This window comes from Euprymna scolopes, chromosome 36 (assembly GCF_053919585.1).
Source record: "Euprymna scolopes isolate OS-2025 chromosome 36, ASM5391958v1, whole genome shotgun sequence".
Classification (NCBI taxonomy): Eukaryota; Metazoa; Mollusca; class Cephalopoda; order Sepiida; family Sepiolidae; genus Euprymna; species Euprymna scolopes.
The window spans coordinates 82,615,462-82,642,684 of NC_136517.1; the positions used below are offsets into that span (position 1 = coordinate 82,615,462).

Below are 27,223 nucleotides of genomic sequence, written 5' to 3' on the forward strand. Positions count from 1 at the left end.
GACCAACTGACTGCCCAACTCTCTGACTCTCAACTCAACTCTCTCCTAACTAACTCTTAGATCCTATAGTGAGAATCTCCTTTGTCTATGACGTCAGAAGTGTGTTTTTCAAACGTGACCAATTTCACGTGGCTTTACATATGTTTGTCCAACACACTCTTGACAAACAAAAGAATCCTCAATTCTAATTCTAACCTATTTTTAAACAATATAATTTAATTTGCATTGTTCATTCTTTTAGCTGACATTTTTAATATTCCGATTTCTAAAACAATGGACAATCAACTCTTTTTCCGATATAAACAATATTTAACTATTCTAATAGAATTTAACACTAGACTAAATTTCTAACATTCCATTTCTTAACCTTCACTACAGGGTTCGATTCCAGGCTTATCCTAAACTCATTTTCACTTATCTAATATTCTTCTTATTTACATGGAAAAGGGCTGTCCTTTTCCATGTAACAGTGGAAATAGGTTGTAGGAAGGGAATTGCAGAGGCTAGCCATTTGAGAGAATTTGCTATTAGAGTAAAAAATCCTCTCCACTGTGAATAGATGGGATTTAGCTGATCGTTAGGTGTATTTATGTTGAGGGGTGGTGCGACTAGAACGACAATTTCATCAAAGCACTTTCCATTCGAGTAAGCACACGGGGTGCAACAGTATTGCGGCATAATCACATTGACACACGGGTTCTCGCTAGATCACCAAAGTTGAGCCTGGTCATTACTAAAATGGGTGACCAATTTGGGAATACCAGGCGTTGTATGTAGGAGGGCGTTGATGCTGCAAAAACCTAACATTGTCATCTCCCCTACCGGGAATATACATAGAACTGAGGACCGCTTGTGAACTTCATACTCCCATGGAACTCCTTCCTCCTGAGGAATCCAGTTCAACCCACCTAGGGTTAGTATCACTTTGGTATGATAAGCCACCTTACTGTAGTCGAATTTATTGACTATGTTCACCGCATAAAAGGAGAGTAGAATGTGAATCTTGGGTTTCCTTTCAACAGCTTCGTAATTCCGTCTTATTTTGTTCTTTAGTCCTCATATTCCAGGAGCGATGTTTCTGATAAAGGAGGAAGAATTGCTGTTTTCAAGGTCTGAATATATCCATATAACCCTGAAGCAACATTGAGCCAGGCCATTACTAAAATGGGTGACCAATTTGGGAATACCAGGCGCTGTATGTAGGAGGGCAACGCTTCCCTGCAAGAGCTGCAAAAACCTAAGCTTGTCATCTCCCCTAACTGGGATATACTTATGACTGGAGACTGCTTGTGAATTTCATACTCTCGTGAAACTTTCTTTAGAGGAAGTACAGTATATAAGGAAGTGGGTGAGTTGTCTGTTTATATTATATTTAGACTTTTGTATGTTAGCACAGTCAAAGAAGCATGTAGCAGGAAAGGTGCTCAGAAGTCAAGCAGGACTAAGAAAGAATCTATTAGAGTAAAAGAATGGAGAAAAGTCGTTAAACCAATCTTGAGTTGGTGCCATAGTTGTTTTTTGTTTTCTCAATAAGACAAGGGGTTGGAGCTTTATAGACGCCGAGAGACCTGTTAAATTATGGTCTCTTGGGTTTCCTTTGAACAGTTTCATAACTCCCTCTTACCTTATTTTGTCCCTTAGTCCTCATATTCCATGAGTGATGTTTCTGATAAAGGAGGAAGAATTGCTGTTTTCAAGTTCTAAATCTATCCGTACAACCCTTATCATTCGCAAGTTTTTGACCTTCAAGTGTATTTTTTTTAACATCTCCTTTCATCAAATGGCTTTGTATATATATATATATATATATATATATATATATATATATATATGCATGGAATATGTGCCTACATTAAAAATGGCTTCCCACGTGGCAGGAATATCTCTAGAGAAGATCCTAATTTACCTTATATGTGCTTCCGGGTTGCACTTGCTTACACCACTGCATTTATATTTGCCCTCTATCGGCCCCATAACAGCGGAGTTACTATCTTTAAGAGTATATCTGAGAAAATAGACAACATCCTGCTTGCACATCCCTCGGCTAACTGTGGTGACTTCAACGTCCATAACGTGGAATGGCTGATCCACTCAAATAAAACAGAAAATGAGAGGAGGTTCTGTCATGATTGTGCCATTGCTTATAACCTCACTCAGATTGTTCGCGAGCCCACCCGTGTGCCCGATACTACAGGTCAGTATGCAAACCTTCTAGACCTTTTTCTATCCACTTCCCCTGAGCTATGTTCATGTTCCGTTCTTTCTCCTCTAGGATCCTCCGACCACTCCATCGTATCAGTTAAGATAAAAATGAAATGTAATAAATCCCCAGACGTACCCCTCCACCGTACTGTATACCGATACTCCATGGCTGACTGGGATAGCTTCCATACATTCATATCTGATCTACCTCTGTATTCCATGTTTAAAAAGGATGCGTCCTCTATAGTATCAGACCTGACTGAATGGCTAATTGTAGGCATAGACCAATTCATACCATCTAAAAAATTCCAGAATGTGCTACTGCCATCGTCCACGGAAATCACTTTTTCCATAACTACCAACGTAATAGATGCACTGAGACTAAAGCTGCTTTCAGGAATGACAGAAACCACTGTAAAAGAGTAATAAAAAATGCAAGAGAGCTATATGCTCAGTCTGTTAAATCCAAAGTAGCTGATCAGCGGCTTGGTTCCCACCAGTTTTGGCAAATAACAAATAGGATCCTGAACAGAAGTGTGCGTTCTATCCCAACCATTATCAATGGACCTGAGGTCATCTCGTCAGCACCAGACAAGGCCAGACTATTTGCCAAGAACTTTGCAGCTAATTCTACCCGATGCGACGAAGGCCATCAACTCCCCATATTTCCTCCAATAACACAGAACATGCTAAATAACATACAAATACCTGTGCATGAGGTCGCCAAGCTAAAGAACCTTGATTCCAGTAAAGCAACTGGCCCTGACGGCATCCCAATTATAGTGTTAAAAAAGCTTCAACCTGAACTTGCTCCCATACTTACAAAACTGTTTAAGCTTTGCCTTAAGGAGAAGTGCTTTCCATCACCCTGGAAAACCTCATCAGTTTGCCCTGTATTTAAGAATTCAGGTGATAAGTCATCTTCCTGTCAGTACAGACCAATAAGTCTCCTGTGTGTCATGAGTAAGTTGCTGGAATCCATATTAAATAGAGAGATAGTCAACCACCTCAGCAAAAATAACCTTAGTGACATGCAATATGGTTTCTGTTCTGCAAGATCTACCGCATATGTGCTAACAGTTATATCTCATAGGATTAGTGAATCACTTGACAAAGGCTTCCTTTTTAGGGCAATTGCTCTTGACATATCAAAGGCCTTTGACAAGATATGGCATAAAGGCCTACTTCACAAGATTTCCAGTTATGGTATAACTGGAAATGTTTTCTCTATCATTAAATCATTTCTCTCTGATAGGCTCATAAGAGTAGTGGTCGATGGACAAAAATCAGAAGCCTGCAGTATTAATGCTGGAGTCCCTCAGGGGTCCATCCTGGGCCCAACTATTTTCCTGATCTACATCAATGATCTCCCTAAACACATACTTAAATCATTCGTTGACATCTATGCTGATGACACGACCATCTACGGCAACACATCAAAGGCTGTAAATGACAAAGTTCTCTCTGATTCTCTCTCTTCTGATCTCGAGCGTGTGGTTCAGTGGGGGGAAGACGTGGCTGGTTACCTTTAATGCATATAAAACCAAACTCCTATCTTTGCATCATCAACACTCTTGTCCCCATCTGGCATCAATTGAAATGGATGGCTCTCATCTAGGAGAAGCCCCATGTTTTGACAAGCTTCTGGGCTTGACCTTTACTCCTGATCTGAAATGGAACACGTACATCAAGTCTGTTGCCAAGGTCGCTAGAAAGATGGTGGGATGCTTCTACCGCTCCAGAAGATATCTCACTATGGATGCAATTCTCTATCTATATAAGAGCCAAGTACACCCAAGGATGGAATACTGCTGCCATATCTGGGCAGGAGCTGCTAAAAACAGCCTATCCTGCCTTGACAGAGTACAAAATAGACTTCATGGCTTAGTGGGGGATGCCCTTTTGGCTTCCCTGCAACCTCTCTCCCACAGAAGAGACGTTGCGAGCCTATCTTTGTTTTATTGTTATTTCCATGGCAGGTGCTCGTCTGAACTCCAATCTCTGGTCCCCCCTCGCCAATCTTTCACGATAAACACCCGACTAGCTGAAACCACTGTCAAAAATTTCCCCACTCTTTATCTGTGCCTAAATCAAAACGTGGATTCCATGAACAAAGCTTCTTTCTTAGAACTGCACGCCTGTGAAACTGTTCCGTCTGCCTGCTTCCCACCTGACTACAACCTGGATGTCTTCAAGTCCAACATAAACAAATTCCTGATGAACCGCCCCCTTAAGTAGACGTTTTTATTAAATCCCCACACTAACGTACTGTACATGCAATAACCCTTATCCCTGAGTGGCTTCCGGGCCTTAATAAGTGGTGACCACCGTGTAAAAAATAAAAGAAATAAAAAAGATTATATATATATATGCACACACTATTAAATGCGGAATAATTTCAACTTAAAATCCACTTATTATTACGCATATAATCTAAGAAAAACATGTTTGAAATGTGTAAATATGTATAGAACCTAGCAGGCCGCTGCAGATTTCATATTTATTTGGTTGTTGCAGAAGTCCCTCCGCCATTTTTTTTTTAAGACAATCAAAAGATTTTAACAGCAAAAGTAACTTCATGTGGGACCCAAGCTCCAAGGTATTTTTGTGTGAATCCCATCAACTGAAGGTGGCATGAAACTGTCGCAAAATCACATCTTCATCTTTTCACTCAATTCTCTACATGTTTGATGGCCATCTTCCTTAAAAAAAAAACCGGAGTTGGTCTTCGTCTATCTTGATTGGTCTTCTGGAATGAGGAGCATCACTGAGGTGAAAATTACCGTGTTTGAATCTGGTAAATCAATCTTGAACAGTTCTCTTAGCTATAGCGTTTTCTCCATATATGGCACAAATATTCTTGGTCACTTCACTTGCTTTTTGACCTCGATTAAAAGGCAAAAAGGTGTCAAAAATGTGATTTTTTTTTATCTACTTGACAATCCATTTAACGGTTCTGAAAAACGAGAAAAAAAATTATATGAGCAAAAAACGATGACCATTATCTTGTAAAGCAGAATACATGCTTTTTAATGATATATAACACTTTGCCAAATATCAAAACATGTTTTAGAAAAAAAAAAATGTTTTATGAAACTTATGCAACAACCTGATATTATTATAAAGCCAATTCTCTATTGATTATTATATTGTACCCAATATATAGTAATGATTTCAAAAGTTAAAAAAAAAAAATGACTTGGGTGCCATCAGTTAGAATCGAAACCAAAACATTGAGGTCACTAGCCTCATCTGTTACTATCTGTACTATGTCTATATATATATATATATATATATATAGAAAACCTTGCAGAATAACGTTTTAAAAAGGTATAAATGTGCATTTGTGCATGCTTAGAAATAACAGGTTTAGTCGACTTTCCAAGGTCAACTGTTTTTGTTTTTTTTTTAATTTTGACTCCTAGCAGCTATATTTCCCAACTAAAAGGAAATCAATTTTTTTCGACAGGTCTAAATACCCTATGTATCAAGGTTCAAGTCTGTTGGCCAAAAATTGACAGAGGAATTTGGTAGAGACCTTTCGTAAACGCACACAGACAATTCATTTTTATATATATATATATAAATATTTTGCTAAATCCTACCCTCTGATGAGAAGGAAAGTATTTCTTTGAAACTCCGCGGATCAAGGACCATCCACTTATTTAGTGTTTCCTTTTTAAAATTAAATATGTTTTTAACCCTTTTTCAAAGTGTTTTTTAACATGTTTTATTAACTATTTGTTCTTATATATATATATATATATATATATAAAATAAAAATTACAATTAAATTTACCAAAATGATCCAAGATGGTAAAATTAAAGTATATTATAAATATTAAAGAATTAATATTTATAAAATTATCTCAGCCGGATGTAGAAGCTCGATAAAATCAAATAGGAAATAGAGCTTATAATGTGAGCAAACAGTTAATAAAATATGCTAAAAAACACTTTTGAAATGAGTTAAAAACATATTTAATCTGAAAAGGAAACACTAGATAAATGGATAGCCCTTAATCCGCAGAGTTTTTTTTTTTTTTTTTTTTTTACATAGGCGACACCACTTATCAAGACCGATAGGCCACTCAAGGATAAGGGGTAAAGAGTGTACAGTAGTCAAAAGGACAATATAGTAATCGATAGTAATGGAAGTTCGGTAAATTTGTTAACTTAAGTGGAACGGCTCATCAGAAACTTGTTCATGTTGGACTTGAAGACAACCATATTATAGACAGCTGGAAAGCAGGAAAACGGAAGACAATTCCACAGGCGTGCAGTTCTAAGAAAGAAGCTTTGATCATGGAATCTATGTTTAGGTTTAGGCACAGATAAAGAGTGGGGAAAATTATTGATAATGTTTTCAGCTAGTCTAGTGTGTCTTGTGAAAGTTTGGCAAGGGGGGGACCATAGATTGAAGCTCAGTCGAACACTTTCCATGAAAATAACGATAAAGGAGAGACAAACTCGCAACATCTCTTCTGTGAGATAGAGGTTGCAGCGAAAAGAAAAGGACATCTCCCACCAGGCCACAAAGTCTATTTTGAACCCTATCAAGGCAGGACAAGTCTTTTCGAGCAGCTCCTGCCCATATGTAGCAACAGTATTCCATCCTTTGACGTATCTGGCTCTTATATAGATAGAGAATAGCATCAGCAGTGAGATATCTACTGGATCGCTAGAAGGATCACACCATTTTTACAGCGGCCTTGGCAACAGATTTGATGTACGTATTCCATTTAAGATAAGGAGTAAAGGTCTAGCCCAGAAGCCTGTCAAAACCTGAGGCCTCCCCAAGACGAGAGCCATTCATTTTAATTGATGCCAGATGGGGATCAGAACGTTGATGATGTAAAGATAGAAGCTTGGTTTTAGATGCATTAAAAGTAACCAGCCACTCCTTTCCCCATTGTACAACGTGATCAAGATCAGAGGAGAGAGAATCCGAGAGAACTTTGTCATTTACTGTCTTAGATGTGCTACCATAGATGGTAGTGTCGTCAGCATAAATGTCTACGAATGATGTAAGGATGTGATTTGGAAGATCATTAATGTACTTTCCTTCTCATCAGAGGGTAGGAATTAGCAAAATGCGGGATCGGATTTTGCATGCAGAAGTATTTGATGGAACAACAAGTAAGTCAAAGATCTTACTTGAAAACAAAAAAAGTGAAGCAGAGGGAATATGGTGAAGAAAAAGGTGATTACACATGAATGGATAGTCTGGTGGAAGATAAAAAATCCAGTAACGGTAAAATCCAAATGTATAACTTCAAGAAAGTTAAAAGAATTTCCATTTGTACAAGTAAAATCCAAGGAAATCCCGTAATTGAAAGAAGATGGTCCATAATAATCCAAAGGCAGAAATCCATGGAATAATTAACAAAAATGTGTACAAGGAAAAAAGAAAAGATTCCAATAATAATAATGAAAGAAAAATAAGATAAGCTTTTCACTCTACTTCTGAGACATACACATTGATCTTCTTAAATAAGGATTTGTATATAGAAAAAGGAAATATAAGTGAATAAAGAATATTTCCACAGAAATATATACATATATATATATGGACATGTCTGATTGAACACGACAGAGTTATTCCTTTTTCCGACCTTTCTGGAAATCCTTTCGATTTGCCGAACTGTCTTTTTAATTTCGGCAGGCATATTATATAGACTCACCGACCAAAATAAGAAGATCAAACTAATAATATATTATACTAAATTTAAAACTTCTAATTTAATAATTAAAAACAATAAAAATACAAACACTACACTAAACCAAACTAATTTAGTGTATGAATATATTTGCCCCTTCAAAGAAGGTCTCCGAACCCACTCGAAAAACTCATACAACGCATACATAGGCCACACAACAACACTCTCCCAACGACTAACCTATCATTTAGCTGACAATAGTGCTATAAAACAACACCTAACTTACAAATATCTTAACTAAAAATACTAAAATTCAATATCTTAACAACTGCACATGACAACTAAAATCACTAGAAGCCATCCTTATCAAAAAACTACAGTCCTTTTTAAACCGGATCTCATTTAAAACCGGGAAAAATACAGTAACAATATTTAATAACTAACATGAAACTAAATTAATAAAGTATAAAATAAGAAAATCGAAAATAAAAATAAAATAAAAATAATTCGCCCCCAACCCTTCTGCACCCACCTTTATAGCCAATTAAAAAGAAAAAAAAAATTATAATACACCAAGCCTCAAAGGAAAAGAAAAGAAAAAGAAAACAAAAATTGCTCCGGACGATAATCGGATGCACTGATTGAAAGCGCTTGAGAAAAAAAATATGGTCAAGCAACAACTTTTTGGCGCCATTCTATATATATGCCTTCTAAAATTAAAAAGACTGCTTGGCAAATTGAAAAGATTTCTATAAAGATTGGAAAAAGGAATAACTCGTATTCAATCACACGTGTCTAAATACTGACTTGCTGCCAAAATATACAAATATATATATATATATATATATATATATATATATATATATATAATTGCTGTATAAATTGGTTTCCTAGATGTAAAACCAATGAAACCCACATAATTATTAATGAGTACTCAATGGAGGACAGAGCAGGTATATAATCTGTTTATTATAAACCATTATTGGTTACATATGTGCATACATGTTTCAGTGGAGTCCCAATTTAAAGGGACCTTCTCGTCAGACCAAGGAAGGACACATTATTTTTTGGTCTGATGAGATGTGTCCCTTTAAATTAGGACTCCATTGAAATATGTTTGCACATATGTAACCAATAATGTTTGCATAATAAACAGACCATATATATCCTAGCTTGAGGTAGTTGCTTGTCTAGCCACACTGATGAGCTGCGAAACAGCGAAACAGCACTATATGTGGATGACTATAATGCTCCCTATCTTAGATTGAGCATATTGGGAAGTGATATACAAATTGCCATTAGCATATTAAGCGATGCTCTTTGTGTAAACAAATTGAGCTTAGGTACTTTAGACAATGCCAAACATTATTAATTCACTGCCCATGTAGTAGCAGCAATATAGATCAACAGTTAGAAGCTCCGACTGTCGTTTGGGCGATCGGGTTTCGATCCTGGCTTGAGGTAATTGCTTGTCTAGCTGCACTGATGAGCTGTGAAACAGCAAAACAGTACTATATGTGGATGACTCAATCAAATAAATGACAAAAGTCTATATCCAAAATTTCATGATGTTGACCATCTTACAATTTATTACTTTAATTCTTTAAGAGAAGTTGCAAATAACTTATATTTTTCTTTCATTATGTCATTTCGAATTTAGATTTCTAAATTCAAAATGCCGTAATGTAAGCAAACTATAGTGTGTTTGCAGCTTCTCTTCCAATTTTTGGATTTTTGAATCATGTCCAAACGCATTTTATTTCCCTTTAGTGGATTGATTGTTGCTATTTCTTCTGATGAGTTAAGGGCAAAATAGATTCATTGACTGATAAAATTATATTTTGATACATAATTAAGTGATTGATTTTGTGCTAGGAAACAGATACTGTCAAGAATTGTAAGTGTCAACTGAATTAAAGAAATAAATTGTAAGATGGTCAACATCATGAAATTTGGAATATAGAATTGTCATTTATTTTTATATGCTCTGTAATTACATTGAGCTTTTTAAATAAGGATTGGTATATCTAAAAAGGAAATATAAGTGAATAAAGACTATTTCCACATAAACATATATGTGTGCATGTGTATATATATATTGTTATATTGGTAGAGAGGCTGGTTGATATCGGTTGATAAATTAGGAAATAATCATGACGGAATAAGAAATAGTTTGTTTTTTTTATCTCTTAGGGAATGCCTACGACGAACGGTGAATTTAAATTCAATAAAAAATAAATAAATAAATAATAATAGCAACAAACAAATGAACGCACTAGCGTTCGAAACGTACACACCACCCCTCCCTCCTGAAAATGCAATGCGCGAGAGAGCCCACTATCAGCGAAGCTGATGAAAAGGGAAGAGAGAGAAAGAAAAAGTGAAATCAACGTGAACAAAAAAAAAAGAAAAAAGCAGTTTTGAACTGAGCGTTCTTTTTAACAGTGATAAACGATAGCGTTTGTATAAAAATATTGAGAGGCAAGAAAAAAAAGAAAAAGAGACTGCGGAGAGCAGTGAACGATGTCAAATGGACCGGTTGTTTTGTTTACGTTTGAGCGAATAATGAATAAGAAAAAATAACAAAAATTCGATATGAGCCGGTGATGCTTAGGAATGCCCAAAGCGCAGCGTAAACAGATTTCCCTAAAATAAACAGGAGTTGAATTCTTTCGGCTGAGAATGGACATCATGAAAAGTTCACGGCGAAGATATTAAAGATCAATCAGAAGAGAGTTGCAACGAACAAAAATATCATTATGTGGACGGACGTCCCCATCCAAGAAGTAACCAAACAGGAAAAATCTTGTGAACGATGAACTTTGCAGAGACATTATGAAATACGAAAGTCCAATTGAATAAAGTTAAATGACTATTATGATTTCCCCATCCCGATATCCCCACTCCTTGTCCTTAGCCGAACTGTCATACCATAATGGAAATGGTATATACATTTTCTCTCATATTATTTTTTTTTTGTTTGTCACCTTGTTTTCTTTTCTTTCTTTTATGATGTTTCCTTTTTTTATCATCCGACCTCACCCCAACCTATTGTGGTGTGATATTAAACTTTTTTAAGGATGTTGAATAAAATTTGTGTTTTAAGATTTTAGCGTTGTGTCATTCTTGCTTTGAGTTTGAATCGTTCAGAACAAAATGTGCTAATGATAACCTCAGACAACGTGTCAAATAGGTCACAAATCGTGGACGACACTTTACTTGTCATTATTTTATTTTTATTTTTATATTGTGTTACGGACAACATAGGGTGAAGTGCTGACATAGAGTCATAAGATTCTTACCAGGAGACATCCACCCCGACTCAGCTTCATACCAGTCCGTAACTATACATACATATATATATATAAGTAGGTTGTCGTTTGCTTGAAACATTGTTGAAGAAAATTATAAGGTGAAATTAAAGCCAAGAACAATGCGAGATTTTTTTTTTTATTTTATTAAATTTTTTTTTATATTATTATAATTTTCTTCAACAATGCTTCAAGCAAACGACAACCTACTTATATCCCTCAGTCTCGGCCAGACAGAGTTTGCACTCATGAAGAACACCCTTCCGCTGTCTTCTTTTGAAAAAGGACTAATAAGTCCGAAATATATTGAGATTTATAACACCATTGGATACAACAGGAAAAAAAAAAAAAAAAACTACTGTTGTTTAGAGTTGAAATAATTTTACTCTATATAAAAAAAAAAAAAAATCTCGCATTGTTCTTGGCTTTAATTTCACCTTATAATTTTCTTCAACAATGCTTCAAGCAAACGACAACCTACTTATATCCCTCGGTCTCGGCCAGACAGAGTTTGTACTCATGAAGAACACCCTTCCGCTGTCTTCTCTTGAAAAAGGACTAATAAGTCCGAAATATATTGAGATTTATAACACCATTGGATACAACAGGAAAAAAAAGCTACTGTTGTTTAGAGTTGAAATAATTTTACTCTATATAAAAAAAAAAAAATCTCGCGTTGTTCTTGGCTTTAATTTCACCTTATATATATATATATATATATATATATATATATATATATATATATATATATATATATATATATTCGCGTGTACTAGAACGTTGGCATTCTAAATGCTATGCAATTATGCACAATCCTGAAACTATGCATAAATAGAATTCAATGTAATAATGAAATGAAACCAATCATTTAATAAGAAACCATAAAAATGAATAATTAAAGTTTGATTCTCAAAAAATATGCAAATTAGTTCACCTTTATTTAGTCACTCGCATATCTATGATTGAGTATATTAATAAGTTCGTTTCAATAATTTTTTAAATAGAAAAAGTAGGCTTTTAATATCACTGTAGGTGCAGTGAAAAACTCAACTTTATATAGGTATAGATAATCGAGATTTTAACAAAATGGTGGAAGCCAGTTCAACTCGACTAGGGTTAATACCACTGGCTAAATGACTAAGACAAAAACTTCTTTCATAAGAGTGGATGTTACCGAAAAATCTCAAAAAAATTCAAACTCACTTTTCAATTCATAAAAAATTCTATAACATTACTTATTGTTCTAAAATTTTGAAACTTAACCTTACGAAATAACGCTTTCAAAAGATATTATAAACTCTTCTGAACAAATAAACTTTTATTTATTTATTTATTTTTTTTATGTTTTCCGGTTTTAGTTTTCTTCTTGAAAATTTATACCGTGTAGGATGACGTCATAATGGACGTCATAATGGATATAGTGTTGTTTCAAATGAAGAGCAAAGAAAAATTAGATTGAATATGCAATTTTCTTCTTTAGGGATCACCAATAGCAACATAGAAATCGAAAATGTCAAAAAAAAAAAAAAAAAAAAAAAATTCAAGAATGGTGGATGTGGGGCGACGTAATTGTAGCGTCGGATGTTATCAAAATGCATAAACACGTTTGTGAGCACGTCGTCTGCGCATACATTATCCTAAATAAAAATAAATAATTATATTTTGGACCAATCAGAAAACTTTCTGAATCTATTTGAAATGTTTTTGGTTTTTTTTTTTTTTCCTGGAGATTACCCATATCCTTTAAAAGAACCAAATTTTCTTTATGGTGTTGTCTCAAATGATAGTCAACAGCACACCTGCAACCGCACAACCTCAGAAAATTTAGCACAATAGAAAATTACTGAAAAGTATCGAGTTCTTTCATTTTTAAATTAGAAAAAAAAAAGGTACTTCTACAGTATCCTACCCAGGAAATAAGGTACTTGTACACTGAATTACCAATATTAAAAACAAAGAAATTCTTATCCGTGACGTACATAAGTTATCAAAATCGAAAATCATGTAATATATTCGAGTAGTATAACATTTATATAAAAAAATCCGGTGCTTCTTCACTATAGCACTCTAATGTAAAAACAAACTTACCTGTGAAATAAAGAAAATTATGCAAATAATTTTAAATATGTGTTGTACATTACCCACCCTAGGTAAGGAAATTTTTTTCCACATACGTGCTGTAAATTTCCACATACGTGCTGTAAATTTCCTGTCCTTCAAATTAAAAAAAGAATAAATAAATAAAAAAAAGCATGTTCAGTCGAAAAAAGTAGAGGGTGGGACGCAATTACTTGCAAAGCAAACGGGAGATAACTCTCATCGCTTAAGTAGTAAAATAAAATACAAAAAGAAGTGTTTCAAAAAAAAAATATCAGAATTGGAATCAGAATCGGTAATTGTATCAGACTCGGGGAAATATATTGGAATCGTCACATTACTAAAAACAATAGCGAAGAATATAAGCGGTTATAGACTACCTGAGTTTTTTTTTTATATAGGTATCATCACTTATCAAGGCTCAGAGGCCACTCGAGGATAAAAGTTAAAGAGTGTACCATAGTCAATTGAAGAATATAGTAATCGTTAGTAATGGAAATTTGGTGAATTTGTTAACTTAAGTGGAACAGCTCATCAAAAACTTGTTTACATTGGACTTGAAGACAACCATATTATAGTCAGCTAGAAAGCAGGAAAACAGAAGACAGTTCCACAGGCATGCAGTTCTAAGAAAGAAGCTTTGTTCATAGAATCTACGTTTAGGTTTAAGCAAAGATAAAGAGTGGGGGCAATTATTGATAGTATTTTCAGCTAGACGAGTGTTTCTTGTGAAAGCTTGGCGAGGGGGGGGGACCATAAATTGAACCTCAGTTAAGCACTTGCCATGAAAATACCGATAAAGCAAAGATAAACTCGTAACATCTCTTCTGTGAGATAGAGGTTGCAGGGAAGAGAAAAGGACATCCCTTACGAAACCACAAAGTCTATTTTGATCTCTATCAAGGCAGGATAAGTCTTTTCTAGCAGCTCCTGCCCAGATGTGGCAACAGTACTCCATCCTTGGACGTACCTGGCTCTTATATAGATAGAGAATTGCATCAGTAGTGAGATATCTACTGGATTGATAGAAGGATCACACCATTTTTCCAGCGGCCTTGGCAACGGATTTGATATACGTGTTTCATTTCAAATCAGGAGTAAAGGTCAAACCTAGAGGCTTGTCAAAACATGAGGACTCCCAAAGACGAGAGCTATTCATTTCAATTGATGCCAGATGGGGATCGTTGCGATGATGATGTAAAGATAAAAGCTTGGTTTTAGATGCATTAAAAGTAATCAGCCACTTCTTTCCCCATTGTACCATGTGCACAAGATCAGAGGAGAGAGAATCGGAGAGAACTTGGTCGTTTACAGTCTTAGATGTGCTACCATAGATGGTAGTGTCATCAGCATAAATGTCTACGAATGATGTAAGGATGTGATTTGGAAGATAATTTATGCAGATAAAGAATAGAGTTGGGCCCAGGATAGACCTCTGAGGGACTCCAGCATTAATACTGTGAGCTTTTGATTTCTTCCCATCAGCTACTCTTATGAACCTATCAGAGAAATGATTTAATAATTGAAAAGACATTTCCAGCTATACCATAGCTGTAGATCTTGTGAAGTAAACCTTTATACCATACCCTATCAAAGGCCTTTGATATGTCAAGAGCAATTGCCCTAGAAAGTCTGTCGAGAGATTCGCTAATCCTATGAGACACATCTGCTGCAGATGCTAGCAGAACGGAAGCCATATTGTGTGTCACTAAGAAGGTTATTTTTGCTGAGATGGTTGATTACTTCTCTATTTAACACAGATTCCAGCAGCTTACTCATGATGCACAGGAGACTTATTGGCCTGTACTGAGAGGGAGATGACCGATCACCTGAATTTTTAAATACAGGGCATACTAATGAGATTTTTCAGGGTTATAGGAAGCAATTCTCCTTAAGACAACGTTTAAACAGTTTTGTAAGTATGGGCGCTAGTTCTGATTGAAGTTTTTTTAATACTATAATTCGAATACTGTCAGGGTTGGTTGCTTTACTGGAATCAAGGTTTTTAATTAGCTTGGCAACATAACATACAAATATTTGTATATCACATAGCGTGTTTTCTGATACAGGAGGAAATATTGGGGGTAGGCAGCCTTGGTCACAAAGGGTAAAATTAGCTGCAAAGTTATTGGCAAAGAGTTTGGCTTTGTCTGATGCTAACGAGATTACCTCAGGTCCATTGATGATAGTTGGGATAGATCACACGCTTCTGTTCAGGATTCTGTTTGCTATTTGCCAAGACTGGTAGGAACCAAGCCGCTGCTCAACTACTTTGGACTTGACAAACTGAGCATACAATTCTCTTGTGTTCTTTATTACTTTTTTACAGTGGTTGCTGGCAGTCCTGAAAGTGGCTTTAGTCTCAGTACATCTATTATGTTGGAAGCAATAGAAAAAATGATTTCTGTGCACAATGGCAGCAGCACATTCTGGAGAGAACCCCAGCTGGCTGTTAGGTTTTTGCTGGAATATTTTTGAGGGTATGAAACGGTCTACACCTACAATTAACCATTCCGTCAGGTCTGATACTATAGAGGACACATCCTTTTTAAACATGGAACACAGAGGTAGATCTGATATAAATGTATGGAAGCTATCCCAGTCAGCCATAGAGTATCGATATACTGTACGATGGAGAGGTATGTCTGAGGACTTGTTATATTTCATTTTTATCTTAATTTATACAACAGAGTGGTCAGAAGATCCAAGTCGAGATAGAACAGAAACTGAACATTCTTGTGTGACGCTTTTAAAAAACTTTGCTTAAATAAGTCAGTTGAAGAAAAAGACCTCTCTTCAGAAAAGTTCAGATTTGCTTGTTATCCTTAATTAAAAACAAACTCGTTTTCTTTCATCTACTAATGCAGAATTAATACAAGGACCCATGAGTTATCAGCACAAGTTCAGTAAAGACATCTTCATCATCCTCTCATATATATATATATATATAAGCTTAATGATTAAAGTTAAATTCTGTAAATTAAAATATATATATATATATATATATATATATATATATATATATATATATATATATATATATATATATATATATTCTCTCCAGTACTTTTCTTTTAATGATTTGGAATTCATTCCATTTGCGCTTTTTTCCAAGGAACTCTGCCTTTTGGATTACTTTGGACCATTTGGAATTTACCCATTGGATTGAAATTTTAAATTCGACCGTTTTGCATTTTACCATTTTTGCATTTTTACCCTTCACCGGACTGTCCATTCATGTGAAATCTTTTTATCATTTTTCTTTTGCCTCCTGTTCCCCTTACCTCACCCTTTTTTTTTAACCAAGTAAGATCTGTGACTTACTTGTAGTTTCATTAAATACTTTTATATGCAAAATCCGATCCTGCATTTTGCTAATTCCTGCCCTCTGATGAGAAAGAGAGTATTTCTTCGAAACTCCGCGGATTAAGGACTATCCACTTATCTTGTGTTTCCTTTTTTAAAATTAAATGTTTTTAACTCTTTTTCAAGATGTCTTTTAACATGTTTTATTAATCATTTGTTCATATATATATTATATATATATATATAAGCTTAATGATTAAAGTTAAATTCTTTAAATTAAAATATATACAAATATATTTGAGTTAAGAATTTATTGTTTGAAACAAGGAATATATGGAGAAAAATTATTTTTATTTCCTTAATCCATGGATTTTCAATAATGGCTCATATCATCAGAGGAAACGAAATGCAATTAGGAAAATGTTCAGCTATGAATAAACAGATATTTTGCTTTCCAACGCATATATTGAAAATGTTATTTAAAAGTTATTTAAATGGTGCTTAAAAGTCATAGAAAAAGGATATCATACAACCTGAGCAGTCCAATATCAGAATGAGTTCAATAGTTTCCAGGATATTACTGGCAGGTCGGACGAGTAGTGATCCAAGGGAAAAATCAAAGGTGATCGAGTAATCTGATATATCCAGAATATTTGGTTGTCCCATACCGTCAATTTGAAGGGCATATGTGATGGTCGTCCTCTTCAGCGATATAAAGATTCGTTGATGTTGAGGTTTAGAAGAAATCCAGAGTCCTTGGGGATGTGGATATATTGCATCAATTGTTGAGTCAGATGTTCAATTTCATTGCATATATTTCGATCGATAATAACAATGCGCATATAGGTGTGTAAATTTGAGCTTTACCTTTTTGAAACCTTGGTCCTTGCTCCTTTAATTGAAAAAAAAAAAAGAAAGAAAATTAGGGGTTGAATTACATTTTTCGAGTAGTTATAAGCTTGGAAAGACAGGGGGTCGAATTAATTCACGCCTCCCATTTTGAAATGTCTATTAAAAAGTAAATAATTAATTTACTCACCAAAGTTTTATATATCACAAATTGAAGATAAAAGATCAATAAATAATATATTCAAATTTAAAACAAAAAAAAAGAAGTATTTTTTTTTTAGAAATTTACCTGTAAGGTCCGAAGTTAAAAACCTTTTTTTTTTTCTTTTTTTTTTTAAATGAAACCTTGGTCCTTGCTTCTTTAATTGAAAAAAAAAATTAGGGCTTTAATTACATTTTTTGAGTAGTTATAAGCTTGGAAAGACAGGGGATCGAATTATTAAATATTTTTCACAAAATTTCTGACACACTTAGCCGGGCACTATAAAAGTGAATGTGAATGTGTATCTGTCTGTGTGTCTGTCTGTACATTTCTTTACGCAATAACTGTCAATTTTTAGTCTACAGACTCGAAATTTGATATACAGGGTACTGAGATTTGTGAAAATCTATGTAATCACTTTTCGGCCAGAAATTTGGCTGTTAAGGGGTCAAAGTTCAATGATTTGACCTTTGAGAACTCTACCAAACTCCTCCGACAATTTTGGGTCTAAACACTTGAGATTTTAGATATAGGTTCCCTGGACATGGATCTAACTTAGATCACTAAACAATAAATGTTAAGGGGGTCATAATAGGGGTCAAAGTTAAAAAAAAATTGACCGTTTTTTTTGTTTTTCTTTTTTTTGCCCAGCATACACCTCACACCCGGGCAACGCCGGGCACCCATGCTAGTATATATATATATATATATATATATATATATATATATATTATAATAGAAAAATGCGAGCATGAAAAGTAATATGGTTAAGCTTAAACATGGAAAAGAAAAGGACAAGAGATTCTAGTGAAAAATATAATAAATTTATAACTTAAAATATTGCAGCATTAAGAATTGGTTATATATATTAAGGTTTAATAATGTTTCCTCTATAAATTTTAAAAATAAAATTGAATTTTTTACATTTTGGACATAGGAATTCTGCACGCTGCCTTGTCATTTTTTTTTTTTTATAAAGGAATCACCACTTATCAAGGCCAAGAGGCCACTCGAGGATAAGGGTTAAAGAGTGTACAGTGGTCAAAAGGACAATATCATAGTAATCGTTAGAAGTATAAATTTGATAAATTGGATTAAGAGGAACGGCTCATCAAGATCTTGTTTACATTGGACTTGAAGACAACCATATTATAGTCAGCTGGAAAGCAGGTAAACGGAAGAGAGTTCCACAGGTGTGCAGTTCTAAGAAAGAAGCTTTGTTCATGGAATCTACGTTTAGGTTTAGGCACAGATAAAGAGTGGGAGAAATTATTGATAATAGTTTCAACTAGGCGAGCGTTTTTATAAAGGTTTGGCGAGGTGGAATTATAGACTGGAGCTCAGACGAGCACTTGCCATGAAAGTAACGATAAAACAGAGACAGGCTCACAACATCTCTTCTGTCAGAAAGAGGTTGCTGGGAAGAGAAAAAGGCATCCCCCACTAGGCTACGAAGTCCATTCTGAACTCTGTCAAGGTAGGATAAGCTTTTCCTAGCAGCTCCTGCCCAGATGTGACAGCAATACTCCAACCTTGGACGTACCTGCCTCTTATTTGTTTTGATCCAGCAAAGGCTGATTTCTGTATTAAAACTCGCTTTTTGGGGACTAATAAGGCAATTAAAAAAAAAAAAAAAGAATTATTATTAAAAACAAGTGTGTGTGTGTGTGTGTGTGTGTGCAATGCACACAGGGTGATGTGATGCGCAAGTGTGTTAGCTATAAGGTAGCGTCTTGGCTTACGCACCATCTCGCTCTCAGCAACCACCACTGGCTAGCCTTGCGTGAAACGAGAAGCCGAGTGCGTAAGTCTTCTCCTGTCAGTACACAGCCTCTCCATCATCAAGACCTCTGCTGTGCCTCCTCGTGGTCACACACGGTAACTGGTTGTCATGCGACTCCAGGCTAAATCAGTAGAGGATCTCGGAACAGTAGGGAGTCCCAGAGGGACTGTGCTACGGCCCACCGACGTGTGGACATGCCCTGACACATTACCAATCCCTATCCCAGCCATGGGTCAAATGGCCTCACTGCCTTGTGAGAGCCATGGAAATGGATAAGGCTAGGGGAGCAACCCCGACAGAAACGATGGAGTGGAGCCCCTTAGGCGGTTGGATGGCATACTTGCCTCCCTCCGGCAGCTCCTGCACCCTTGTTCGTCCCCAGCCGTCTCGACTATGTCTTGCCGTTGGAATTGGGCGGGCCAGGACGAGAGAGTGAGGCCGATGCAGCGCAAGTCCCCCTCACTATAATCCAAATCCAGCGCAAGTCAGGGTGTCAAACATTGCGTCAACACCAAGCCCTGTGGCGATGGGCGAGCGGCAAAGCAGCAGGTGTGGAAATCACTGGGAGCTGTAGCTGCAAACCTGCACACAGGCGGCCCAGAAACTGGTCGTACTCCACTCGACCGAAGCAGCGAGGGGGTGCAGGCAACTGGCTGGCCGACCAAGCAGTCCTTTTCAGGATCACTCTGCTCGCCTCCATGGCATGAGGACAGGGCGATAAAAGGAGCCCTAAACATAGCTGCTTCACCATCACCCCTGGCCAGCATACCGCGGCTGGTGGGGTTTCCCTCACAGCGGTCGAGACATGAGAAAGAAAGGGTTGGTGCTTACCTTAGCATCATGGAATGTCCGTACTTTGCTCGACAACACCAGAGCTGACCGACCCGAGAGAAGAACTGCTCTCGTAGCAAGGGAGCCCTTTCCGTTATAAGGTAGACATCGCAGCCCTCAGTGAGACTCGCCTCTCAGACAAGGGTCAACTGACAGAGTCAGGTGGCGGCTACACCTTTTTTTGGAGTGGACGCAGCGGCGAGGAGCGCAGAGAGGCTGGCGTGGGCTTCGCCATCAAAACTGAGCACGTGAGGAAGCTGGTTAGCATCCCGGACGGCATCAATGACCGGCTGATGAAGATGCAACTTCCGCTTAACAAGGCAAGAATCGCCACACTGATCAGCGCCTACGCACCAACCATGACTAACCCCAAAGATACTAAGGACCAGTTCTATGAAGATCTGGAAAGCCTCATCTCCGCTGCTCCACAGAGAGAGAAGCTCATCGTCCTCGGCGACTTCAATGCCCGCGTTGGCATGGACCATTCCACTTGGGACCGGGTCCTTGGCCACCATGGAGTGGGCAAGTGCAATAGCAACGGCCTACGGCTGCTCAGCCTTTGCGCTGCACACGACCTTTCCATCACCAACACCATGTTCCGCCTACCCACCCGTAACAAGACGTCGTGGATGCACCCACGCTCCCACCACTGGCATCTGATTGACTACGTCATCATCAGGGCAAGGGACAGGAGAGACGTAAGATTGACCAAGGCTGTGTGTGGTGCCGACTGTTGGACAGACCACCGCCTGATCATATCCAAAATGTGCCTCTACATCCAACCCAAGAGGCGGCCTCAGGGCCAGAAAGTCACAAAGCGCCTTGACCTGGAAAAACTTAAAAGTCCAGATGTCATCCATGAGCTACAGGAAGCAATCAAAGACAAGCTATCTGTCCCCCTCACCATCTCGGACACTATCGAAGATCAGTGGGCACACCTCAGAGACTCCACCTACTCCATCGCTCTCGAAATCATTGGACCCAAGCAAAAGAAGCACCAGGACTGGTTTGATGAAAATGACTCTGAGATTCAGCCCCTCCTGGAGGGGAAACGCCAACTTCTCCGTGCACATCAGAGTGACCCCAAGTGTTTTGCAAAGAAAGCTGCCTTCATCAACATCCGCAGCAAGGTGCAGGCCAGACTCCGCTCCATGCAGGATGCCTGGCTCAGCGCCAAAGCAGATGAGATCCAGGAGCATGCCGATAGCCAGGATATGAGGAAGTTTTACGATGCGCTGAGGGCTGTCTACGGTCCCCAGTCCTCTAGCTCCTCCCCCTTGCTTAGCTCCGATGGAACAACTGTCTTGAATGACAAAAAGCAGATCCTTGATAGATGGGCGGAGCACTTTAACAGTGTGCTAAACCGACCATCTTCCATCAACGATGAAGCCATCGATCGACTACGCCAGGAGCCTATCAATGAGGAGCTCGACATCCCACCCTCGTCAGAGGAAGTAAGCAAAGCCATCAAGCAACTTTCCTCTGGGAAGGCCCCCGGCCCCGACTCAATTCCAGCAGAAGTATATAAAGCTGGTGGACCTACACTGCTTTTAAGACTAACAGAACTCTTCCAATCCATGTGGGAGAGTGAAGAATTACCACAAGATTTTCGTGATGCTACTATCGTTCACATTTACAAACGCAAGGGAAATCGTCAGTCATGTGACAACCACCGCGGGATATCCCTTCTTTCCATCGCCGGGAAAATCCTGGCCCGCGTCCTTCTCAACCGCCTGCTGGTGCACCTTGAAGATGGTCTTCTTCCCGAGAGCCAGTGTGGCTTTCGAGCGGGCCGCGCGACGACTGATATGATCTTTGCTGCACGCCAACTGCAGGAGAAGTGTGTCGAGCAGCACCGAGGCCTCTACACCACGTTCGTCGACCTGACCAAGGCCTTCGACACTGTTTGCCGAAATGGCCTCTGGCGGATCATGAAAAAATTTGGTTGTCCAGACAGGTTCATCGCCATTGTCAGGCAGTTCCATGAGGGCATGACCGCTCATGTCCTGGATGACGGCGACCCCTCAGAACCCTTCCCTGTGACCAACGGGGTCAAGCAGGGCTGTGTCTTAGCCCCGACGCTCTTCAGCATGGTTTTCTCTGCCATGCTCCAGGACGCTTTCAAAGACAGTCACTCTGGCATTGTCATCAGGTACAGATGTGACGGGGAATTGTTTAACATCAGGCGAATGCAGGCAGTCACGAAAGTGAGGGAAACCATCATCAGAGATCTTCTCTTTGCCGATGACTGTGCCCTTAATGCCCCAAATGAGATAGAGATGCAACGGCAAATGGACGGATTTTCCACCAGTTGTGACAACTTTGGTCTCACCATCAGTACAAAGAAGACAGAAGTTATGTACCAACCCGCCCCAGGAGATGCATACCATGAACCCGGCATCACTGTCAAAGGACAGAAGATCCATGCTGTGGAGCAATTCACCTACCTTGGCAGCACCCTCTCCCGCACCGCCAACATTGACATTGAGGTTAACCATAGGATCTCCACAGCGAGCAGTGCATTTGGAAGACTTAGAGACAATGTGTGGAAGAGGAGAGGCATTACACTCGCAACCAAACTAAAAGTATACCGAGCGGTCGTCCTGACAACCCTACTCTACGCCTGCGAAACTTGGACGCCATATAAAAGACATGAAAAACAGTTAAATGGCTTCCACCTCAGATGCCTCCGTAATCTTCTCAACATCCGCTGGCAAGACAGAATTCCTGACACAGAAGTCTTTAAGCGCGCGGGGCTCCATACCATCACCACCATAATCCGCAAAACCCAGCTCCGGTGGGCAGGCCATGTCTATCGCATGCACGACAGCCGAATCCCCAAACAACTTTTCTATGGGGAACTCAGCCAGGGGAAGCGGAATGCAGGGAGCCAAAAGAAACGATATAAAGACTGTCTGAGAACGTCCCTAAAAGACTTTGACATCAGCCCCCAGTCTTGGGAGAGTCGTGCTGCTAAACGTTCGGCCTGGTGTTGCGTCATCAGCCTAGGAGCCAACAGGGCAGAGAATCAACGCATGACACACGACCAGCAGAAGCGCAAGAGGAGGAAGGAGAGAGCTGCCTGTTCACAGCCTGCCGATACCGCCTTCACGTGTCCAGAGTGTGGAAGAGTCTGCCGAGCACGGATTGGCCTCATCAGCCATCTCAGGACCCACAAACCCCTGACGCCGAATTGATTGATATCTTGGTCGTCGTCGATTCCGACGGACGAGCAAGAAGTGTGTGTGTGTGTGTGTGTGTGTGTGTGTGTTATATATATATATATATATATATATATATATATATATATATATATGACTCAGCTATCTCCACGGGGAACTGTAGAGATAGGATTGCAACGATAATAAAGAAAAATTTTTTTCTTCCGGGATTAAAATGTAAATAAATAAATACGGGAAGGGATTATCCAAATTCTTCAGAGACAATGGTAAAACATAAGACAGAAAAACACAACCAAAATAACAAACAAAAGGTCGATGGGAATTATGGATGTAAATTTATTTATAACAACACAAAAATAAATAAAAATGCAATTATTTTGATAATTTAAAGAAGTAATGCATAAAAGAAAATAAATTGTCTTGATCGAGAGAGAATGTTCAAGAAAAATGCCAGATCTCAATACGACATTTTCATACTGGTTATTGTCGTCTGCTCAGTTCAAAGAAAGAGAGAGAGAGAGAGAGAGAGAGAGAGAGAGAGAGAGATTTTGCTTCACTCACTGTCTTAACGACTTTACTTCGTTCTTCTTCTTCCTATCCGATTTCCTTAAAATAAAATCTAGCTCCAAATATATCAAATAGACTCCTTTTCCAATGTTCATTAAAAGCACCTCCTCATCTTTGATCCACCGCAGTATTACTGCTAATCATATCTGTTCCCAATGTCGCCGTTGTCAGCTGCTTCCCTCAGCAGCGAGGTGCAGACTGTCTCTTCTGTTCTTCCTAAGCATGCAGGTTAAAATGCCCCCTCTCCCTCTATATATTTTCACCTCTCCCTCTCTATACAGCCTGCCAGCGTTCGCTAGCTGGTTCCTTTCTTTCTTTTCTGTCAGCGCTCGTTAGCTATTCTTTCTTTTTTTTTTCTTTTTTTTTTGACCACTCTCTATATATCTCCTCATATCCCCTCTCGTTGTGATTGTTTTTGTTTTTTTTCTCACTGAACGCAGACGACAGTACAATTGATGAAAATAAAACAAAAACAAACAAACTCCTATTCTCTCTCAATTTCGAACAACATATAAAAGAATAATTAATTACATTTTTTTTTTACACAGGCACCACCACATTATCAAGGCTAAGAGGCCACTCAAGGATAAGGGTTAAAGATTGTACAGTAGAAATTGGACAATATAGTAATCATTAGTAATGAAAATTCGGTAAATTTGATAACTTATATGCAACGGCTCATCAAGAACTTATTTACGTTAGACTTGAACACAACCATATTGTAGTCAGCCGGAAAACAGGAAAACTGAAGACAATTCCACAGACGTGCAGTTCTAAGAAAGAAGCTTTGTTCATGGAATCTACGTTTAGGTTTAGGCACAGATAAAGAGTGGGGGGAATTATTGATAGTGTTTTCAGCTAGATGAGTGTTTCTTGTGAAAGTTAGGTGAGGGGGGACCATAGACTGAAGTTCAGTCGAACACTTTCCATGAAAATAACGATACATCAGAGACAAACTCACAACATTTCTTCTGTGAGATAGAGGTTGCAGGGAAGAGAAAAGGACATCTCCTACAAGGCTACGAAGTCTATTTTGAACTCTATCAAGGCAGGACAAGTCCTTTCTAGCAGCTCCTGCCTAGATGTGGCAACAGTATTCCATCCTTGAACGTACCTGGCTCTTATATAGATAGAGAATTGCATCAGCAGTGAGATATCTACTGGATCGATAGAAAGATCCCACCATTTTTCCAGCGGCCTTGGCAACAGATTTGATTTACGTGTTCCATTTAAGATAAGGAGTAATGGTCAAGCCCAGAAGCTTGTCAAAACTTGAGGCCTCCTGAAGACGAGAGCCATTCATTTCAATTGATGCCAGATGTGGATCAGAATGTTGATGATGTAAAGATAAAAGGTTGGTTTTAGATGCATTAAAAGTAACTAGCCACTTCTTTCCCCATTGTACTACGTGCTCAAGATCAGAGGAGAGAGAATCGGAGAGAACTTGGTCGTTTACTGTCTTAGATGTGCTACCATAGATGGTAGTGTCATCAGCATAAATGTCTACGAATGATGTAAGGATGTGATTTGCTACCATAAATGGGAGTGTCGTCAGCATAAATGTCTACAAATGATGTAAGGATGTGATTTGGAAGATCATTAATGTAGATCAGGAAAAGAGTTGGGCCCAGGATGGACCTCTGAGGGACACCAGCATTAATACTGTGAACTTCTGATTTTTGCCTCTCAACTACTACTCTTATGAACCTATCAGAAAGAAATGATTTAATAATTAAGACATTTCCAGCTATACCATAGCTAGAGATCTTGTGAAGTAAACCTTTATGCCATACCCTATCAAAGGCCTTAGATATATCAAGAGCAATTACCCTAGAAAGGTTGCCTCCGTCGAGAGATTTGCTAATCCTTTTCACTTTTTTTTTTTTTTTTAATAATTTTACTAAAAATGTAACAGTGTGTGTGTGTTTTACAGTATCTTAAGACTTCGCTTTACTAATTATCTTTGAAATTGTTCCAGAAAACTAATATCTTCCAAGGGATTTTAACTTTCATATTTACTGCTAATCATATCTGTTCCCAATGTCGCCGTTGTCAGCTGCTTCCCTCAGGATTAATTAATAATTAAACACTTCATAAAATCTCCTCACTAACGTGATGTACTTGCAATAACCCTTATCCCTGAGTGGCTTCCGGGCCTTGATAAGTGGTGATCACTGTGTAAAAAAAAAAAAAAAAAAAAAGATGAATTTCCAAGTTTTTGTAGCCGCCGTGAAAACATTTTTCATTGAAACTTTTTTTTTTTTTTTTTTGTGGAAAAATACATCTTTCAAATTAATCGCAGACATAAAAAAAAAAAATTATTGATCAGCCAGCTTTCCAAACCATGGACTCTAATAGTTTTCCCCACCAAATTGCACGTAGCTAGTAAGTGGTGAGCGTTTTTCGATGCCACTAGCCTAAGGGAGATAACTCCATTTTACTAAGAAATCCATTCATTTTGGGGGGAGGGGGGCGCTGTTTTACAGTTTGTCACTGTGCAGAGGGAGACAACTCTCATTTACTAAATGATTCGTTCATTTTTTTCATCTCTTAATTTAGGACGCGATATTCTTTATTAAGTCAAAACATTAAAAAAAAGAAAGCTGCGACGATTTTTTTTTTAATGTAACAAAGTTGATAACAATAATACAAAATGTAGTGGCACTTGTACAGTGTAATGATTAAACTTTAATCAAGACATTAAAAAATGAAAATATTGAAAAAAGGTTACATTATACATATCCGTTTTGAACTGAAGATCTCTGAGAAAAAAAAAAAAAAATTCACTTAATTTGATCGAGTAATTTTTATTTTATTTATTTATTTATTTTTTTTACATAGCGGAAAAACACATTTTTATGAGAGCGCGTTGGAGGCAGGCATCTTGGATTTTTTGTAAATTTGTGTTTGAATTTTAGAAACACAACGGGGGAGATAACTCCATGTAAAGCGCCGACACACCCTCCCCATCTTTATTTCTAGCTTTTCTTCCTAAAAATCGAACCTTTTGCTCGGTATCATAACAAATTGTTGTTTTTTTTCGTTTAAAAAAAAAAAAAAACAAAAAAAAAACTTCTTGATGAAAGTAAGTTTTTTTTTTTTTCAAAGAACTTCATTCTATAACGGACGGATACGTACAATTTAAACTTTTTTCGATATTTTCATTTTTTAATATCTTGATTAAACTGTACAAGTGCCAACGTAGTCTTTACGCAACTATTAAGAAAATCGTT

The 27,223-nt window shown here is 37.8% G+C and overlaps 1 long non-coding RNA gene across 2 annotated transcripts in view; it reads right to left on the bottom strand.

The window, feature by feature from the left end:
* Positions 1-3,679: 3,679 nt before the first annotated feature.
* LOC145260634 (uncharacterized) overlaps positions 3,680-27,223 on the bottom strand; it is a 31,634-nt gene continuing 8,090 nt past the window's right edge. For both annotated transcript variants that reach the window (XR_013864344.1, XR_013864343.1), the window contains 2 exons: positions 17,110-17,468; positions 3,680-5,158 (listed from right to left, as the gene is read on the bottom strand). This is a non-coding gene — a long non-coding RNA (uncharacterized LOC145260634). The remainder of the gene's footprint in view (positions 5,159-17,109; positions 17,469-27,223) is intronic.